General features: G+C 48.6%; 1 pseudogene across 1 annotated transcript in view; it reads left to right on the top strand.

The window, feature by feature from the left end:
• The first annotated feature begins 966 nt into the window (after positions 1 to 966).
• The window catches only part of LOC103791184 (potassium/sodium hyperpolarization-activated cyclic nucleotide-gated channel 4-like), a 61160-nt pseudogene continuing 41457 nt past the window's right edge, over positions 967 to 20669 (top strand). Inside the window, exon 1 of the transcript XR_013532720.1 lies at positions 967 to 2320. The product of XR_013532720.1 is annotated as a potassium/sodium hyperpolarization-activated cyclic nucleotide-gated channel 4-like (transcript). The remainder of the gene's footprint in view (positions 2321 to 20669) is intronic.

Raw genomic sequence — 20669 nt, 5'->3', positions numbered from 1 at the left:
AGGGGTGGCAGGGCTGGGCTGCAGACTCGAAGGGAGTGGAGGCTGTGCAGCTGCTTGGGGGAGGAGGTGGGGTGTCTGGGTGGAGCAGAAACTCCCAGCGTGGGTCCATATAGGAGGTGTCATAATTTGGATGGGAATACAGGGAGAAGGGGCTCCAAAGCCAGTTACAGAGTGCCCGGGGCGTTCAAGGAGCTGGCCAACCAGCTCCCCGCTGCAGCCAGCTCGTCCCTCTCTGGGAACAGCCCCGGGAGAGGTGCGTGCGGAGATAGGTGTTCGGATCTTGCGTCCGTGACTGTTGCCGGCACATTTCCTCGAAGTCTTACCTCGAAGGGCTGGCTCCCACCCATGCGCCCTGTGCGTGTCTCCCTGTTTCCCCATGACCTCTTTGCCTGGCTGCTGCGAGGCTTTGCAGGGAAAAGACAGGCGCGGGGTTCGCCCCCAGCCCTTATCACTGGAAAACCCTGGGAACCTCCGCGACGCAGTGCATTTCCTGGAAACCCCTTCTCCAAGCGGGTTGCGGGAAGGCCCGGACTCTTCATGCAGACAACCCGGTAGCCTCCCAAGAGGAGGGTCGGGGTACCCAGCGGAGGAGCAAACCTGCCAGTGAAAGGTGAACCCAGAGCTTGGTGATGGAGAAATTGAGAAGCCATCCTGTCCCCTTGGATCTTGGGATGGGGAATTCGCAACTGAAGCCGGAGCTCTAGACTCGGGGCGCGCTCGCAGCTTGGCCCAGGAAAAAGATTTAAGGGCACAGGAGTGAGGACACCTCTCAACCCGGCCCCGAAGGTCTAGCGAGGGTCTAACCTGAGACCCTAGCTGGGCCCGCCCCCCGCCCCCTCCCAGTCCTTGGCCCTTGCGCAGCTGCCCCTTTAAGAAGCCCAGGTAGGCAGGCCCACCTGCGGGAGCCGCTCCTATGGCAACCCGCGAGCTGCGGCGGCTTCATGAATATTCCGAGTGCGTGAGCCCGAGCGCAGCCGGAGGGCACACCAAGGGAGGACGCAGCTGATGTAAGCCCGGCGGGTCGCTAGGCTCCGCTTGGCTGCGGCAGTAGCCCCAGCACTGACCAGACGGGCCGGGGCGGAGGACGCGAGGCTAGCTCGCGGGTGGCCGGCCACAAAGCTCGGGCGGCGAGACAGACGGACAGCCAGCTCTCCCGCGGGACGCACGCCCGGGAGCCGCGCGGGCCGTCGGAGAGGTTCACCGAGTGCCGCGGCCACAGCGCCTCTCCAGCCGGCGCACATTGTTCCCCGCGGGGGCGGGGCGTCTGGAGCCGCGCCGCGACCCCTGAACGCAAGAGGGAGGGAGGGAGGGAAGGAAGGAAGGCGAGGTCCTGGCGACCAGCCCGGCCCGGGAGGAGGCGCACTGCGGCGAGCCCGGGAACTTGGAGCAGAACTGGGAGCCTCCCCGCGGCACGCAGCCTGCCGGAGAATGGGCGCCTGAGGTGGCCCCGCGCCGGCGGCGAAGGACGCGTCCCCATGGGCGGACTGACCGGCGGGCGGACCTGGATCCCGTCCGCGGCGCCGCGTCCCTGTCCCCGGCCCGGCCCGGATCCCGGCACCTGGCACCATGGACAAGCTGCCGCCGTCCATGCGGAAGCGACTCGACAGCCTCCCGCAGCAGGTGGGGGCCAAGGCGTGGATCATGGACGAGGAAGAGGATGCCGAGGAGGAGGGGGCCGGGGGAGCCGCCAAGACCCCAGCCGCAGGAGCATCCGGCTACGGCCGCTACCCTCGCCCTCGGCGGCCGCGGGGGGCACGGAGTCCCGGAGCTCGGCCCTCGGGCTAGCGGACAACGAAGGACCGGCCCGCGGCGCGCGCAAGTCCAGCACTAACGGCGACGGCAGGCGCTTCCGCGGGAGCGGGGCCTTGCTGGGCAGCCTGGGCGGCAGCAGTCACGGACACCTTCATGACTCCGCGGAGGAGCGGTGGCTCATCGCCGAGGGCGACGTGTCCCCTGGCGAGGGCAGGACGCCCGAGGCCTGGCAGCCGAGCCCGAGCGCCCTGGCGCCTCGGTGAACCCCGCAGCCTCGTCGCCACCGCCCCAGCAGCCACCGCAGCCGGCCTCCGCCTCCTGCGAGCAGCCCTCAGCAGACACCGCTATCAAAGCGGAGGGAGGCGCTGCCGCCGGCCACCAAATCCTCCCGGAGGCAGAGGTGCGCCTGGCCAGGCCAGTTTCATGCAGTCCCTCTTTAGGACCATGCTCCAACCCTGGGTCAACAAATTCTCCCTAAGGATGTTGGCAGCCAGAAAGCCATGGAGCACTAGCAGGAGAGGGTCAAGTCGGCGGGATTTTGGATCATCCTCCCCTACAGCGATTTCAGGTAAGGGGCCGCAGCGATGATCCAGTGGGTGCCTCCTGCTGACCCTGCCTCCTAGCTGGAGTTAACTTTCCTTCCTTGCGCTGGGAGCTCCAAGAGAAGCAGGGCGCTTCTAGGTTCCGAGACACCCCTAGGCACGCCCTGCACCTCGCTGGGAACTTTGCTCTGTGTTCAGGCACCGGTCTTCTCGTGTCTGGGCTGCATTGGACACAGACTGAAAAGGTGTTCTGAGCCTGGCCTAGCCCTGCCAGCAGCCAGGATAGGGCTCTGCCATCTTAAGCCACTCATTCCTCCTCCCACTTCAAGGCTGCAGTCAGGATGACCATCCTAGAGGCAGCTCCGGGTCATTCAGCCTGCAGAGCAGGGCCATGAAGAGAGACAGACCTCTTAGCAACGGACCAACTCCTTGGGTACTGACAGCAGGCATTAATATCTGCCTTCTGGTGCCCTAGAAAGCTGTGGCCGGATCCCTGGAGGACAGAGGTCGCTGGGGCCTCAGGCCAGGGTGTAAACCCCCTGCACCCACTGTAACCCTGAGCTCAGCCCCTCATGCTAAGTGGTGGGAAAGGAGCAGGCACTCTAGACAGCTGGCATCAGGAACAGCAGGGCGGAATGACCTTGCTTATAGTGATGGGTGAAGATGCCTGGTGTTCTGACTGATGAGCAGCTGTCCTGTGCCCCATGCTTGTTCAGTGGCCTCTCCGTACCCCAGAGACCCAAGCTCCAGCATAAGCTTGGTCTCTCATGGGCTACTGGTCGGTTCCCAAAAAACGTATGACTGCCAGTCAGGGAGAGGAACCCTGCCCCCTTCCACATCATCTGAGTCAGATGCCACTGAACAGCAGACAGCACTGGGAATTTGTGGGCATATTTGTGTAAAAAGAGGGATTGTTGGTTGTCTCTACGGTTGGGATCAGGGATGCTTTTACCTAAGTCAAGGTCCTGAGGTCCCCTAGTGCCCCTCTGGGCTTACCTGATACATAAAACTGAGATGAAGGTCTGGGAAACAGTTTTCAAGCTGGGTTTAATTCTCTCATTCTCTCTCTGGGCCCTGCCCCCTACGTATCTCTATTCCTTGCCTACCTTGCTTGCCTGCCTATAAAAATGAGCATTTTGCCAACCCAGAGCCCTCTTTGCAATCTCCAGGGAAGATGGGTTTGTAATGAGAGCAAAGCCTTTTTTCATCCAATGAGAGAGATTTCTTGTGCCGGGAATGACCAGTCAGACAACACTCGGTGGCTTAAAATAGGTAGTGAGCAGAGCCCCTCCCCCACTTTTTCCTTTTGGAGACTGCTTTTCCTAACCCTAATACCTCCAGGGTTCTCATTCCCAGAGGATTAGGGAGACCATAGGGCAGGCTAAACAGACAGCCATAGTCATCAAATTGTGTGAGCAAATGTGGGACCCTCCCATCAGCAATGGTGACTGGGTTCCCAGTGCCAGCTTCCTAAAGAGTGTACTTGCCTCTGGGTGGTACTGGGCCCTGAGGATCCCAGGCTGAGCTAGGGAGGAGTGAGCAGGAGCTATGTTTCTTTCACCTCCCTGGGTGTCCTTGGCTTTTCCTCCTGTCTCTGAATTTTTCAGTGGTGGTGACAGGGGGTTCCAGTACCAACCACTTGGGTGTTGAAGGGCCCTTGCCTCCATTGCCCAGGTCCCTGAATAGAAAGCATCTGTTCAGGGTTCTCATCACCAAGCCCATTGCCTGGGGAGCCTACAAGAGGCCAACCCCCTGGCATGCCCAGCCTCCCTCAACAGCAGGCAGTGACTGAGGACCTTCTGGATGCTGGGCCTGGCCCTTCCTGTCTCCCTTACCTTGGATGGTGAAGAGTTAGGACTGGGTCAATTTTATCAAATAGGATCCTTTCCCCCTTCCTTGTCTTACTCCTACCCATTCTGGTATGTGTGTCTGCAGTCCCCCTGCTGCAGAATCTCCCACTAACTGCAGGCTGCCTGGGACATGGCTGCAGAAGGTGGTGGGGATGGGGAAGCAGGGATGCAGCAGGATTTTTAAATGGGCAACATGAAAAGGGTTGGAATGGGCTTTGAATTGGGGTTTGTGCAACAAGCAACAGGGACTGGTGGCCACAAGTGCATTTCTTCTTTGCACAACCTTGTAGCTGTCTGGAGCTAGGTTGGGTGTAAAGAAAGAAATCCAACAAAGATCATCTCAGTGTGTCTGGAGGAGCTGTGGCCATGCCGTTCCTGCTTTTAGGCCAGTACAGCTAGTCCCATCCTCAGAAAGTTAAAGAGGCAAGAGCTTAGCTAAGTCTTCTAAGCTTAGAAAACCTACCACTCAACCGCACCTAACCCATCCCACTCCTACCAGCACCCCCAGCTTCGGTCTCTAGAGTTTCAGCCACTGGCCTTGGGCCTCTATGTGTAGCCAATTGCTATTTCCCATCTCAGGCTTCACAAGAGCTTCTGCAAGCATTGCTCAGGCTAGTCGAGGATTTATTCATCATTTTGATGGGCAGGAAGCATTGATCTAGCAGAAATGGTTTAATAAAGAATCACCAGCAAACCATGATAGATGGAGTTTGCGGTTTGGAGTTCAGGGCTGACCGTGATGGGCTGCTTCCAGCATCTCCCATTCCTGGGGGAGGAAGGCTGCATACCTTTTCCAGGGCAAGGGTGGGCTGTGCTTTGAGGGACCAGCATAACCTGGGCCATGGCTAATAAGCTTTTCTGGGCTGCCTCTGCTTCTCTTTACTCTACCTGACCCCGATCCCACCCTCCAACAGAAAAGAAACCATGCCCTGGGTATCCCTGTGGCTCTCCCAGGCTCTCTGGCCTTTCTGGCTTCCCCTCCCCTCCAACTCCCCATTTGCCTTTTGAAACTTGTGTTTGTGGTGTGTTAAGGGAAGAGGCCAGGACGCTGCAGCCCCTGAGGACATGGCTTCCCGGGTTCCTGCCCGAGGCTGGCTGGGCTCTTGGGTCCTGGATGGAGCCTTCCTTCCATAGAAGCTGTGTCCTGGAGAACCTGGAACAAACAAAACATAGTACCTGGATAATCTTGTTTTTCTAAGAGGAGAGAAAGGAAATGGAACCCCAAGTGCAGATATAGCTGGTTGTGTTCCCGGAAGCTGGTCAGGCTCAGGGGTGTGTGTATCTAGGTGTCTGTCTGAGCAGGTGTCTGGGGGCTATGTGGGTGGATGTGGAAGCTGGTGGGGACCAACCTTTGTGGAATGTGAGTTCTGGGATTGCTGCTGCATCCCCGAAGCTGGCTCAGCCTTGAGAATGGAGGCAGGCAGAAGTTTGGCCTTTCTCATCCCCTGTCCCTATCCTGTTCTAGACCGAGCCTCCTGAAGCCTTGAGGAAGGGAAGGTGCATGGGGATGCTTAAAGTATCCTTTCCTTGGGGCAAAACAGCTGGGCTCTGAAATCTTGGAAACTGGGCCAGTGGCCTAGCAGGTCCCAGGGGTAGCCTGAGCTGACTTCCTGCTGCTGGTCACTGGCACCCCATAGCTGCCATTATTCACCTCCCATCACCTCCCCAACCCTGACTGCTATGGAGCCCTGTGTGCATTACAAGCCTTTTTTGAGCCCCAGTTTTCCCATTTAGACAATGGGAATCTTGTCACCTGTTGCCATGCCAAACACAAATGGTACAACTGTGGTAGCCCTGCAGAGGTGAGAAGCTCCAGTGAGCTGTCACGGGGGCAGTGATGCTGTTGTGAACCACACCTCCCCTGCCCTTACTACTACCTCTCCTAGGTTTTGGGAAGATCACATGGGTCTCTGTCCTTGGCCCAAGCAGGGGTTCTGAACCTGCTTGGGGTCTGAAATTTCACTTCATCCAGAAAGATACCTGGGTGTCCAAACACATACAGTGTGGCACTTAATTTCTGGTGTCTGTGGTCCCCTAAGTTGAGGACCATCAGGGGCCTCAAGGTTGTGAACCCCTCTCTAGGCCATCCCAGAAGAGAGCCTGGGCCTGGTGATAGGCAGGCACTCACCTTCTCTGGAGCCTGGTAGTGGGGTCCCTCTGCAGTCTAGGGCTTGGGCCTCCCATTGCCAGCAGAATGGAAATGAAAACAGGGCTCCGAGTTAGATGCCCAAGGAAGGAAAGGGGTTCTGCCTGGGGACTGTTTTTTTTTTTTTTAATTTCTTCAGTCCTTTATCCTCCCACCTCTCTCCTTTTGAGTCCTGGGAAGGACTCTTCCAGCAGGAGGTGGTGAGGAGGAAGAGGTGGCAGCCTATCTCTGGGTCTGGGGGTTCTGAGGCCCCTTCTTTGCTGGGCTTTCCTGGGGCCATTGCCCAGGAATGCTGTTACGACTCTCAGTGTGCAAAGCTAGGCTGAAAGGAGCCACAGGCTGTGCTGGAGGGGGAAGAGTGCCTAGTTGCAGAGGGGAATTCCAAGGTGAGCTGCCTGGGCTGTGCTATCAGCTGGCACAGTGGGCAGCAGGGCTCCCTGGGAATGAGATGTGTCCCACCTGACAAGGCAGGGGCCCCTGGAGCCCAGGACTGAGATGGTCCCAGGATGCTGGGTGCACAGAAACCCAATAGGGTCAGAGGGCTAGGACCCCTATACTGCTTGGCTAGAGGTACCTCAGCACCAGGTTCTCCCTGCTACTCGGCTCAAGTCCCTGGTCTGGTGGCTACATGATAAGGCTGGGGGTTGCCTTCTCCCCATCTTGGCCCTGCGACACTGGTTCCCTTAGCTGCTGTGGGCATTGAGGCTTTTGGGCTGCCAGGTAGCCTGCCTCACATAGGGAGCTTCCAACTGTGTTGATCTGTCTCCCTGTCCATCCACCCTCCTCTCCCATGTTTTAGGGCCTAATGTCCCTAGGGCCTTGTGGGACACCCTTTCAGGCCACACTGGCTGCCATCCATCTCTCCCTAGCTGACCACTTTGTGGCATTTGGACAGAGCTCTCTGTTTGTTACAATGCAGTTTCTCCTGTTATAATGTCATCCGACTCACCTGGGGATCTTGTTAAATACAGATTCTGATTCAGTAGGTCTGGATAGGGTCTGAGATACTGCATTTCTCATAAGTGCCCAAAGTATGCTAATGTGGCTGGTGCCCAGACAAGGATCATGCTTGGAGTATTGAGGTTACCATTCATGTGCTTGTTCCATCCGTAGCCCAAGCTCCCAAACTGAGCTCCCTGAGGGAAGAGCTCCGTTTTAGCTCTTTGGCCTCAGAGCCTGTGGCCTCTATTCCCAAACTCAGCATGGCAGGGTAAAGTCTGTGAGCTAGGCCGAGCCAAGCCACAGAGGTCTGCCTGGCAGTGTGGGGATGTGGGATTCACAGCTTGCTCTTCCACCGTTCCTGTCCTGCTGCTTGGACCCTGCTGGCCTTGCCTGCTGGCTTTTGGGGTAGGTGTGAACAGGAAGAAGCTGGGTGGCCAGAGGACCCTCATTAATCCATCATGTCCTACCACTTTTTGCAGCTCTTTTCCCATTCAAAGGGCCAGAGGGGTGGGCCTGGCTGGGAAGAAGGGGCAGGGAGTACTGTGACTGCTGCATTGCAATGAGATTGCTGGAAAGGAGCAGATGTCAGTATGAGCACAGAGGTGACTGAGCTGGGGAGCCAGTGGCTCTGATGGGGGCCAGCTGAGAAGAGGACAGAGGTATTCAGTAACTGCAGCTGCCTTAGCACCTTAAGCAGGGCCTTCTTCCCAACCTTAGTCCTCCCCTGCCCCAGGCTATGCCCAGCAGTATCCCCTGGGGGCTGGGCTTGCCTGTCACTTTTCCCTGCCCACTCCTACCCTGGAAGGCATTAGCTTTCATAAAAATGTTGGGGCTGACAAGTATCATAGCAGCCTGAGTGGACCTTGTGCCTGCCACAACACTGGCTGCCATGGGGGAATTCACTCAGAGCAGAAGGTCCAGCCCCAGTCCCCTGGGGGCTTGTCATAGAGCTGAGGAGGCTGCTGGCTCCTGCACATGCTCACTTGGCTCAAGGGCTCTTACAAAGCTGCAACTGCCAGTTGCTAATTAATAGAAGGGCTACAGAGGCCAGCCAGACAGTCTTGCTTTTGCCCAGGGGATGATGAAGAATTCACCTTTCCCAGACAGAGAGGGCCATGGGTGGTCAGGGGCACTGCCTTGGCTTTGGAGAGGATGTTCCTTGCCAGCTACACTTCTTTACTGAGAAAGCATTGCCAGGGCCCTAGAAGTCCCAAGGGCTGGGAAGCCACTTGGAGACACTGTACCATCAGCACCCACTCGGATCTGAGGCAGGAGGCAGCACGGAGAGATGGTGAGCTCCCCGTCACCATGGGCATTCAAGGTAAAACTGAGCAATACTTCGATCAGAGGTTGCCAAGCAGCATCCCTTGCACCAAATATAGCACCCAGATATGCTCTGTTTGGCCAGCATAGTGTGTCATAACAAATCTGAGCCAATGTTTTTTTTTTAAATGGAAAGATATAACATAAAAATATGGCTTTTGGGCTTCTCTTGAAAAACTGGAAACTCTGGCAGCCCTGGCCCCATTTTCCCACTCCACAGTGGGGAGCTGAAGGAGACACCAGAGGCTGCTTCCTTTATGTTGGCTTTTGCTCTGCAGTTGTGCATGGTCCCAGCTGTTGATAAGGCCACTGTCTTACACCCAGCCATATCATTCTTGCCATTTAGCTGCCTGGACCCTGTAGGCTTCAGAGTTTACAGCCCTAGAATCAAATCAGCAGAGAATAAAGCCAAGTGGGTTCACAGATTAGTAACCACCATTTACAAAGCATCTACCATGTACCAGGCTGTGCTAGGAGCTCTCTATCTCCCATTTAACTTGTTCTTCACAATGACCCCCAAATAGTTTTATATCCCCAGTTTACAGATAAGGCTCTGATGATGAAAGGAGAGAGAGATATTCCCCAAATCATGCAGTCATGAAGATCAAAACTGGAATTTGACATTCCTCCTCATTTTATGTTAGCTTTTTAAAATTTTAATTACAGGAGAGGGGATTAAAGATGGCACGGTAAGAACAACCCAGGATTGCAGTTCTCAGTGAATGTGCAGAGGGTGAGTCAAAGCCGCATTTCCAGATGGATCTTTGTTGCCCACAGAACGGGGAAATTTCCAGGTGTAGGAGAGACACGGGATGCCAGCGCAGCTGTTTTGGGTGGTGCTGCTGCTTTGGCCGGCACCGCAGCACAGTGGCACTCCACAACACTCTGCCCAAAATGCACTGGTCCAGGTGCCCCACTAAACTGGCAATCTGAGACTTGGGAGGGCAGATTAGCATATCCATCTGATTAAATGGGACTTGGACAGTAAGCCAGACCAGGAGATTCCTGGGAAGTGGCGTTTGAGCCAGCGCAGTGGGTCGCTGCATGGGAAATCACACAGATCCCAGTGCTCTAACAGCAGTAGACTGAAATACCTGGGAGAGAGTCAACCATTCAACTTAAAAAAAAAAAAAGACGCTCTGAGGCAGGGAGCCAGTGAGCAGGCTCGATGGGTTTCACCCCCACAGGGACAAACAAAATGGTGACTCAAAACGCTCTGAGTGGAGAGTTTCACTGCAGGCACAGCTGAACCCAGGACGGTGCAGCGTGGTGGGGGAGGGGCGTCCGCCATTACTGAGGCAATCCTCCGCTACTGAGGTACACTCCCATTGCTGATACAGCCTGCCATTGCCAAGGCAACCTGCCATAACAGAGAGACTCTGCCACAGGGCGGAGCCTGTGGCAGCAGGGCGGATATCACAGCAGAAGAGCAGAGCCCCCAGCAACAGGGCGGGCCCCAGGCCAGCAGCGTGGAGCCTCAGCAGGCAAATAGTGACTAGACTGCCTCCTAGCTGGGCAGGACAGTGCAACAGACACTCATAAAGAAAACCCCAACTCCCCGAGACAGAGCATCTGAGGAAAAAAGGGGTTTTATGAGTTCTGCTGCAGCAGACTTAAATGTAGCAGCCTAACAGCCCTCAATGAACAATGGAGCTCACAGATCAGCACTTGAGCACCTATAAAGTACAGACCATCTCCTTAAGCAGCTCCCTGACCTCTGTATATCCAAAGAGTCACCACAAAAAGACTGATCAGACTGATATTTGGCAGACATCATTCTGGGACAAAGATAGCAGAAGAAGAAACAGGTAGCACCCCTCACTGTTCTACAGCTGCTACAGGTATACCCCAGACAAGCACGGCCTGAAGTGGACCTCAGCAGTTGTACAGCATAGGGGCTAGACTGGTAGAAGGGAAACCAAGTAACAGAAATACTTCATCATCAACAATCTGGGCATCCACTCAGAGACCCAATCGAAAAGTCAGCAACTACTCAGACGACAGGTGGATAAATCCACAAAGATGGGAAGAAACCAGCACAAAAAGGAGGAAAACCCCCAAAACCAGAACCTCTCACCTCCTACAAAGGACCAAAACTCCTCATCAGTAAGGGAACAAAGCTGGACAGAGAATGACTGTGACGAACTGACAGAATTAGACTTCAGAAGGTGGGTAATGAGAAACTTCTGTGAGCTAAAAGAACATGTTTTAAATCAATGCAAAGAAACTAAGAACCTTGAAAAAAGACTTGAAAAAGATTTGAGGAAATGATAACAAGAATGGATAACTTAGAGAGGAATATGAATGAATTGAAGGAGATGAAAAACACAACACGAGAACTTCGCGAAGCATGCACAAGTTTCAACAGCCGAATTGACCAAGCAGAAGAAAGAATATCAGAAGTCGAAGATCAACTCAATGAAATAAAATGAGAAGCCAAGATTAGAGAAAAAAATACAAAAAGGAATGAACAAAGTCTTCAAGAAATGTGGGACTATATGAAGAGACCTAACCTACATTTGATAGGTGTACCAGAATGTGAGAAAGAGAATGAATCCAAGCTGGAAAATACTCTTCAGGATATTACCAGGAAAATTTCCCCTACCTAGCAAGGCAGGCCAACACTCCAATCCAGAAAATACAGAGAACACCACAAAGATATTCCACAAGAAGAGGAACCCCAAGACACATAATCATCAGATTCACCAGGGTTGAAATGAAGGAGAAAATACTAAGGGCAGCCAGAAAGAAAGGTCGGGTCACCCACAAAGGGAAGCTCATCAGACTCACAGCGGATCTCTTGGCAGAAACTCTACAAGCCAGAAGAGAGTGGGGGCCAATATTCAACATCCTTAAAGAAAAGAACTTTCAACCCAGAATTTCATATCCAGCCAAACTGAGCTTTATAAGTGAAGGAAAAATAAAATCCTTTGCGAACAAGCAAGTAATCAGAGATTTTGTCACCACTAGGCCAGCTTTACAAGAGCTCCTAAAAGAGGCACTACACATAGAAAGGAACAACCAGAACCAGCCATTCCAAAAACACACTAAATGCTAAACAGCATCAACAAAATGAAGAATATACATCAACTAACGGGGTAAACAGCCAGCTAGCATCAAAATGGCAGTATCAAATGCACACATAAGAATATTAACCCTAAATGTAAATGGTCTAAATGCACCAATCAAAAGACATAGACTGGCAAATTGGAAAAAAACCAAAACCCATCAGTGTGCTGTATACATGAAATCCATCTCACATACAAGGATACACAAAGGCTCAAAATAAAGGGATGGAGGAAGATTTACCAAGCAAATAGACAGCAAAAGAAAGCAGGAGTTGCAATTCTCATCTCTGATAAAATAGACTTTAAAGCAACAAAGATCAAAAGAGACAAAGAAGGTCATTACATAATGGTAAAAGGATCGATACAACAAGAAGAGCTAACAATACTAAATATATATGGACCCAATACAGGAGCACCCAGATATATAAAGAAAGTTCTTAATGACATACAAAGAGACTTAGACTCCCACACAGTAATAGTGGGAGACTTTAACACTCTACTGTCAATATTAGACAGATCACCCAGACAGAAAATTAACAAGGCTATCCAGGGCTTGAACTCAGACCTGGAACAAGCAAACCTGATAGACATTTACAGAACTCTCCACCCCAAATCCACAGAATATACATTCTTCTCAGCACCACATCACACCTACTCTAAAACTGACCACATAATTGGAAGTAAAGCACTGCTCAGCAAATGCAAAACAACTGAAATCATAACAAACAGCCTCTCAGACCATAGTGCAATCAAGTTAGAACTCAGGATTCAGAAACTAACCCAGAACCGCACAGCTTCATGGAAACTGAACAACTGGCTCTTGAATGTTGACTGGATAAACAATGAAATGAAGGCAGAAATAAAAAAGTTCTTCAAAACCAACAAGAACAAAAACACAACATGCCAGAATCTCTGAGACACATTTAACGCAGTTTCTAGAGGAAAATATATAACAATAAGTGCCCATATGAGAAGAGTGGAGAGATCCAAAATTGACACCCTATCATCAAAACTGAAAGAGCTAGAGGAGCAAGATAAAAAAAACTCAAAACCTAGCAGAAGACAAGAAATAACTAAGAGCAGAGCTGAACTGAAGGAGATAGAGACACGAAAAACCCTTCAAAAAAATCAATAAGTCCAAGAGCTGGTTTTTTGAAAAGATCAACAATAGACCACTAGCCAGACTGATAAAAAAGAAAAGAGAGAACAACCAAATAGATTCAGTAAAAAACGATAAAGGGAAATCACCACAGATACCACAGAAATTCAAACCATCATCAGAGAATATTACAAACAACTCTATGCACATAAACTAGTAAACCTGGAAGAAATGGATAAATTCCTGGACACCTGTGTCCTGCCAAGCCTAAACCAGGAGAAAGCCAAAACTATGAATAGACCAGTAACAAGGTCTGAAGTCAAGGCAGCAATTAAGAGCCTTCCACACAAAAAGAGCCCAGGTCCATAGGGGTTCACAGCTGAATTCTACCAGACACACAAAGAGGAGCTGGTATCATTCCTTCTGAAGCTATTCCAAATCCAAAAAGAGGGAATCCTTCCCAAATCATTTTATGAGACCAACATTATCCCATTACCAAAACCCAGTAGAGAGCCAACAAGAAAGGAAAACTTCTGGCCAATAACCATGATGAACATAGATGAAAAAATCTTCAATAAAATACTGGCAAGCTGATTGCAACAGCACATCAAAAAACTTATTCATCATGATCAAGTAGGATTCATCCTGGGGATGCAAGGCTGGTTCAACATACACAAGTCTATAAACGTAATTCACCACATAAACAGAACCGAAAACAAAAACCACATGATTATCTCAATTGATGCAGAGAAGGCATTTGACAAAATTCAACAAGTCTTTATGCTAAAAGCCCTCAATAAACTCGGTATCGATGGAACGTCTCTCAAAGTAGTAAAAGCTATTTACAACAAATCAACAGCCAATATCATACTGAATGGGCAAAAACTGGAAGCATTCCCTTTGAAATCCGGCACTAGACCAGGATGTGCTCTTTCACCACTCCTATTCAATTAGTACTGGAAGTTCTAGCCAGAGCAATCAGGCAAGCAAAAGAAATAAAAATATTCAAATAGGAAAGGTGGAAGCCAAATGGTCTCTATTTGCAGACGACATGATAGTATACCGAGAAGACCCCATCGCCTCAGCCCAAAAACCCTGAAACTGATAAGCAACTTCAGCAAAGTCTCAGGATATAAAATAAATGTGGAAAACTCACAAGCATTCCTCTACTCCAATAACAGACTTAAAGAGAGCCAAATCAAGAACAAACTACCATTCACAATTGCTACAAAAAGAATAAAATACCTAGGAATGCAACTCACAAGGAACGTAAGGGACCTCTTCAAGGAAAACTACAAATGACTTCTCAACGAAATAAGAGAGGACACAAACAGATGGAGAAACATTCCATGTTCATGGTTAGGAAGAATTAATATCGTGAAAATGGCTATACTGCCCAAATTAATTTACAGAATCAACGCAATCCCCATCAAGCTACCATTGACTTTCTCCACAGAACTGGAAAAAACCACCATGAACTTCATATGGAACCAAAAGAGAGCCCACATAACCAAGTCAATTCTAAGCAAAAAGAACACAGCGGGGGGCATGACACTACTGGATTTCTTTTTTTTTTTAATTTTTTTATTGGATTTTAGGTTTTGGGGTACATGAGCAGAGCATGCAAGACAGTTGCGTAGGTACACACATGGCAGTGTGCTTTTCTTTCCTTCTCCCCTTCACCCACATTTGGCATTTCTCCCCAGGCTATCCCTCCCCACCTCCCCCTCACACTGGCCCTCCCCTTTTCCCCACAGTAGACCCCAGTGTTTAGTACTCCCCTTTCTGTGTCCATGTGTTCTCATTTTTCATCACCCGCCTATGAGTGAGAATTTGCGGTGTTTCATTTTCTGTTCTTGTGTCAGTTTGCTGAGGATGACGTTCTCCAGATTCATCCATGTCCCTACAAACGACACAAACTCATCATTTCTGATTGCTGCATAATATTCCATGGTGTATATGTGCCACATTTTTCCAATCCAGTCTGTTATCAATGGGCATTTGGGTTGATTCCAGTTCTTTGCTATTGGAAACAGTGCTGCAATGAACATTCGTGTACATGTGTCCTTATAGTAGAATGATTTATAGTCTTTTGGATATATACCCAGTAATGGGAATGCTGGGTCAAATGGAATTTCTATTTCTAAGGCCTTGAGGAATCGCCACACTGTCTTCCACAATGGTTGAACTAATTTACACTCCCACCAACAGTGTAAAAGTGTTCCTTTTTCTCCACATCCTCTCCAGCATCTGTTGTCTCCAGATTTTTTAATGATCGCCATTCTAACTGGCGTGAGATGGTATCTCAATGTGGTTTTGATTTGCATCTCTCTGATGACCAGTGACGATGAGCATTTTTTCATATGATTGTTGGCCTCATATATGTCTTCTTTCGGAAAGTGTCTGTTCATATCCTTTGCCCACTTTTGAATGGGCTTGTTTGTTTTTTTCTTGTAAATCCGTTTGAGTTCTTTGTAAATTCTGGATATCAGTTCTTTGTCAGATGGGTAAACTGCAAAAATTTTTTCCCATTCTGTTGGTTGCCAATCCACTCTAGTGACTGTTTCTTTTGCTGTGCAGAAGCTGTGGAGTTTGATTAGGTCCCATTTGTCTATTTTGGCTTTTGTTGCCAAGGCTTTTTGGTATTTTGTTCATGAAGTCCTTGCCTACTCCTATGTCCTGGATAGTTTTGCCTAGATTTCCTTCTAGGGTTTTTATGGTGCCAGGTCTTATGTTTAAGTATTTAAGCCATCTGGAGTTAATTTTAGTGTAAGGTGTCAGGAAGGGGTCCAGTTTCTGCTTTCTGCACATGGCTAGCCAGTTTTCCCAACACCATTTGTTAACCAGGGAATCCTTTCCCCATTGCTTGTTTTTGTCAGGTTTATCAAAGATTGTATAGTTGTAAATATGTTGTGTTGCCTCCGGTGCCTCTGTTTTGTTCCATTGGTCTATATCTCTGTTTTGGTACCAGTACCATGCTGTTTTGATTACTGTAGCCTTGTAGTATAGTTTGAAATCCGGTAGTGTGATGCCCCCCGCTGTGTTCTTTTTGCTTAGAATTGACTTGGCTATGCGGGCTCTCTTTTGGTTCCATATGAAGTTCATGGTGGTTTTTTCCAGTTCTGTGAAGAAAGTCAATGGTAGCTTGATGGAGATAGTGTTGATTCTGTAAATTAATTTGGGCAGTATAGCCATTTTCACGATGTTAATTCTTCCTAAGCATGAACATGGAATGTTTCTCCATCTGTTTGTGTCCTCTCTGATTTCGTTGAGCAGTGGTTTGTAGTTCTCCTTGAAGAGGTCCCTTACGTTCCTTGTGAGTTGTATTCCAAGCTATTTTATTCTTTTTGTAGCAATTGTGAATGGCAGTTTGTTCTTGATTTGGCTTTCTTTAAGTCTGTTATTGGTGTAGACCAATGCTTGTGATTTTTGCACATTGATTTTATATCCTGAGACTTTGCTGAAATTGCTTATCAGTTTCAGGAGTTTTTGGGCTGAGGTGATGGGGTCTTATAGGTATACTATCATGTCATCTGCAAATAGAGACCATTTGGCTTCCACCTTTCCTATTTGAATACCCTTTATTTCTTTTTCTTGCCTGATTGCTCTGGCTAGAACTTCCAGAACTATATTGAATAGGAGTGGTGAAAGAGGGCATCCTTGTCTAGTGCCAGATTTCAAAGGGAATGCTTCCAGTTTTTGCCCATTTAGTATGATATTGGCTGTTGGTTTGTCATAAATAGCTTTTATTACTTTGAGATACATTCCATCGATACCAAGTTTATTGAGGGTTTTTAGCATAAAGGGCTGTTGAATTTTGTCATATGCCTTCTCTGCGTCAATTGAGATGATCATGTGGTTTTTGTTTTTGGTTCTGTTTATGTGGTGAATTACGTTTATAGACTTGCGTATGTTGAACCAGCCTTGCATCCCTGGGATGAATCCTACTTGATCATGGTGAATAAGTTTTTTGATTTGCTGTTGCATTCGGCTTGCCAATATTTTATTGACGATTTTTGCATCTATGTTCATCATGGATATTGGCCGGAAGTTTTCTTGTCTTGTTGGGTCTCTGCTGGGTGTTGGTATCAGGATGATGTTGGTCTCGTAAAATGATTTGGGAAGTATTCCCTCTTTTTGGATTGTTTGAAATAGTTTTAGAAGGAATGGTACCAGCTCCTCTTTGTGTGTCTGGTAGAATTCGGCTGTGAACCCGTCTGGACCTGGACTTTTTTTGTGTGGTAGGCTCTTAATTGCTGCCTCGACTTCTGACCTTGTTATTGGTCTATTCATAGTTTCAGCTTCCTCCTGGTTTAGGCTTGGGAGGACACAGGAGTCCAGGAATTTATCCATTTCTTCCAGGTTTACTAGTTTATGTGCATAGAGTTGTTTGTAATATTCTCTGATGATGGTTTGAATTTCTGTGGAATCTGTGGTGATTTCCCCTTTATCATTTTTTATTGCATCTATTTGGTTGTTCTCTCTTTTCTTTTTAATCAGTCTCGCTAGTGGTGTGTCTATTTTGTTGATCTGTTCAAAAAACAAGCTCTTGGATTTATTGATTTTTTGAAGGGTTTTTCTTATCTCAATCTCCTTCAGTTCAGCTCTGATCTTAGTTATTTCTTGTCTTCTGCTGGGTTTTGAGTTTTTTTGATCTTGCTCCTGTAGCTCTTTCAATTTTGACGATAGGGTGTCAATTTTGGATGTCTCCATTCTCCTCATATGGGCACTTACTGCTATATACTTTCCTATACAGACTGCTTTAAATGTGTCCCAGAGGTTCTGGCATGTTGTGTCTTCGTTCTCATTGGTTTTGAAGAACTTCTTTATTTCTGCCTTCATTTCATTGTTTACCCAGTCAACATTCAAGAGCCAGTTGTTCAGTTTCCATGAAGCTGTGCGGTTCTGGGTTGGTTTCTGTATTCTGATTTCTAACTTGATTGCACTATGGTCTGAGAGGCTGTTTGTTATGCTTTCAGTTGTTTTGCATTTGTTGAGCAGTGCTTTACTTCCAATTATGTGGTCAATTTTTGAGTACGTGTGATGTGGTGCTGAGAAGAATGTATATTCTGTGGATTTTGGGTGGAGAGTTCTGTAAATGTCTATCAGCTTTGCTTGTTCCAGGTCTGAGTTCAAGCCCTGGATATCCTTGTTGATTTTCTGTCTGGTTGATCTGTATAATATTGACAGTGGAGTGTTAAAGTCTCCCACTATTATTGTGTGGGAGTCTAAGTCTCTTTGTAAGTCATTACGAACTTGCCTTATGTATCTGGGTGCTCCTGCATTGGGTCCATATATGTTCAGGATCGTTAGGTCTTCTTGTTTTATCGATCCTTTTACCAGTATGTAATGGCCTTCTTTGTCTCTTTTGATCTTTGTTGCTTTAAAGTCTATTTTATCAGAGATGAGAATTGCAAATCCTGGTTTTTTTTGCTCTCCATTTGCTTGGTAAATCTTCCTCCATCCCTTTACTTTGAGCCTTTGTGTATCCTTGCATGTGAGATGTGTTTCCTGGATACAGCACACTGATGGGTTTTGGATTTTTATCCAATTTGCCAGTCTGTGTCTTTTGATTGGTGCATTTATTCCATTTACATTTAGGGTTAATATTGTTATGTGTGAATTGATACTGCCATTTTGATGCTAATTGGCTGTTTACCCTGTTAGTTGTAGAATCTTCATTATGTTGATGCTCTTTAACTTTTAGTGTGATTTTGGAATGGCTGGTACTGGTTGTTCCTTTCTATGTGTAGTGCCTCTTTTAGGAGCTCTTGTAAAGCTGGCCTGGTGGTGACAAAATCTCTGATTACTTGCTTGTTTGCAAAGGATTTTATTTTTCCTTCACTTCTGAAGCTCAGTTTGGCTGGATATGAAATTCTGGGTTTTAAGTTCTTTTCTTTAAGAATGTTGAATATTGGCTCCCACTCTCTTCTGGCTTGTAGTGTTTCTGTCGAGAGATCTGCTGTGAGTCTGATGGGCTTCCCTTTGTGGGTAACCCGACCTTTCTTTCTGGCTGCCCTTAGTATTTTCTCCTTTATTTCAACCTTGTTTAATCTGACGATTATGTGCCTTGGGGTTGCTCTTCTTGCGGAATATCTTTGTGGTGTTCTCTGTATTTTCTGCATTTGAGTGTTGGCCTGTCTTGCTAGGTGGGGGAAGTTTTCCTGGATGATATCCTGAAGAGTATTTTCCAGCTTGGATTCATTCTCTTCGTCCCCTTCTGGTACACCTATTAAACGTAGATTAGGTCTTTTCACATAGTCCCGCATTTCTTGGAGACTTTGTTCATTCCTTTTTGCACTTTTTTCTCTCTTGGTTTCTCGTTTTATTTCATTGAGTTGGTCTTTGACTTCAGATATTCTTTCTTCTGCTTGGTCAATTCGGCTATTGAAACTTGTGCATGCTTCATGAAGTTCTCGTATTGTGTTTTTCATCTTCTTTAATTCATTCATATTCCTCTCTAAGTTATGCATTCTTGTTATCATTTCCTCATATCTTTTTTTAAGTTCCTTAGTTTCTTTGCATTGATTTAATACATGTTCTTTTAGCTCACAAAAGTTTCTCATCCACCTTCTGAAGTCTAATTCCGTCATTTCATCACAGTCATTCTCCGTCCAGCTTTGTTCCCTTGCTGGTGAGGAGTTTTGGTCCTTTCTAGGAGGCGAGGTGTTCTGGTTTCGGGTGTTTTCCTCCTTTTTTCGCTGGTTTCTTCCTATCTTTGTGGGTTTATCCGCTTGTCGTCTGCATAGTTGCTGACTTTTTGATTGGTTCTCTGAGTGGACACCCAGATTGTTGATGATGAAGTATTTCTGTTATTTGATTTTTCTTCTACCAGCCTAGCCCCTTTGCTGTACGACTGCTGAGGTCCACTCCAGGCCCTGCTTGTCTGGGTTGCACCTCTAGCAGCTGTGGCACAGTGAGGGATGCTACCCGTTTTTTTTCCTGCTATCTTTGTCCCAGAATGATGCCTGCCAAATGTCAGTCCTTTGGATATAGAGGGGTCAGGGAGCTGCTTGAGGAGACAGTCTGTACTTTTTAGGAGCTCAATTGCTGAGCTGTGAGCTCTGTTGTTCATTCAGGGCTGTTAGGCTGCTATGTTTGATTCTGCTGCAACAAGGCTCATTAAGAAAACCCTTTTTTTCTCAAATGCTCTGTGTTGGGGTGTTTGGGTTATATTTTTCGATGTCTGTTGAGGTGTCTTCCCAGCTAGGGGGCAGACTAGCCACTGTTTGCCTGCTGAGGCTCCGCCCTGCTTTTGTGTGATTCACCCTGTTCCTTCAGGCTGTGCTGTGGTCTCCGCCTTGCCTTGGAGTGGAGTCTCTTCATTGTAGCGTGTTGACTCAGCAATGGCAGGCTGCGTCAGCAGTGGGCGTGTATCTCAGTAGGGACGGGTTGCCTTGGCAATGGCTGGCTGCATCAGCAGTGGGCGTGTATCTCAGTTCGAGCGGGTTGCCTCGGTAGTGGTGGACGCCCCTCCCCCACAGAGCATCTCAGACCATCTTCTTGGGATAGTTTGAAATCGTGGTTTTGTTCTTCCCACTGGGTAACCCAAACTCTCTGTCCCTGCAATCCCCCGGGGCGGCCTACTGTCCAAGTCTCGTTCAGTCTCAAGTCCGGCCCTCTCAAATCTCAGGTTGCCAGTTCAACAGGGCACCCGGACAAGCATGCCCTCTGGGGATTGCTGGGTAGGGCCGGCCGCCGCCGCCCCGGCTGCCAGCTTTGCCAGGCAGACCTACTGCCTGGCATCCCGTGTCTTTTTTATACTTGGGAGTTTCCCCGTTCTGTGGGCAACAAAGATCAGTCTGGAAATGCAGCTCCCACTCACCTCTTTGCGGATTCAAAGAGAGCTCCAATCCTGGGTTGTTCTCACAGCGCCATCTTGAGTCCTCCCGACACTACTGGATTTCAAACTATACTACAAGGCTACAGTAATCAAAACAGCATGGT

The sequence above is a fragment of the Callithrix jacchus genome, chromosome 2 (genome assembly GCF_049354715.1).
Source record: "Callithrix jacchus isolate 240 chromosome 2, calJac240_pri, whole genome shotgun sequence".
Lineage (NCBI taxonomy): Eukaryota > Metazoa > Chordata > Mammalia > Primates > Cebidae > Callithrix > Callithrix jacchus.
This window is presented reverse-complemented; position numbering and strand designations above follow the sequence as displayed.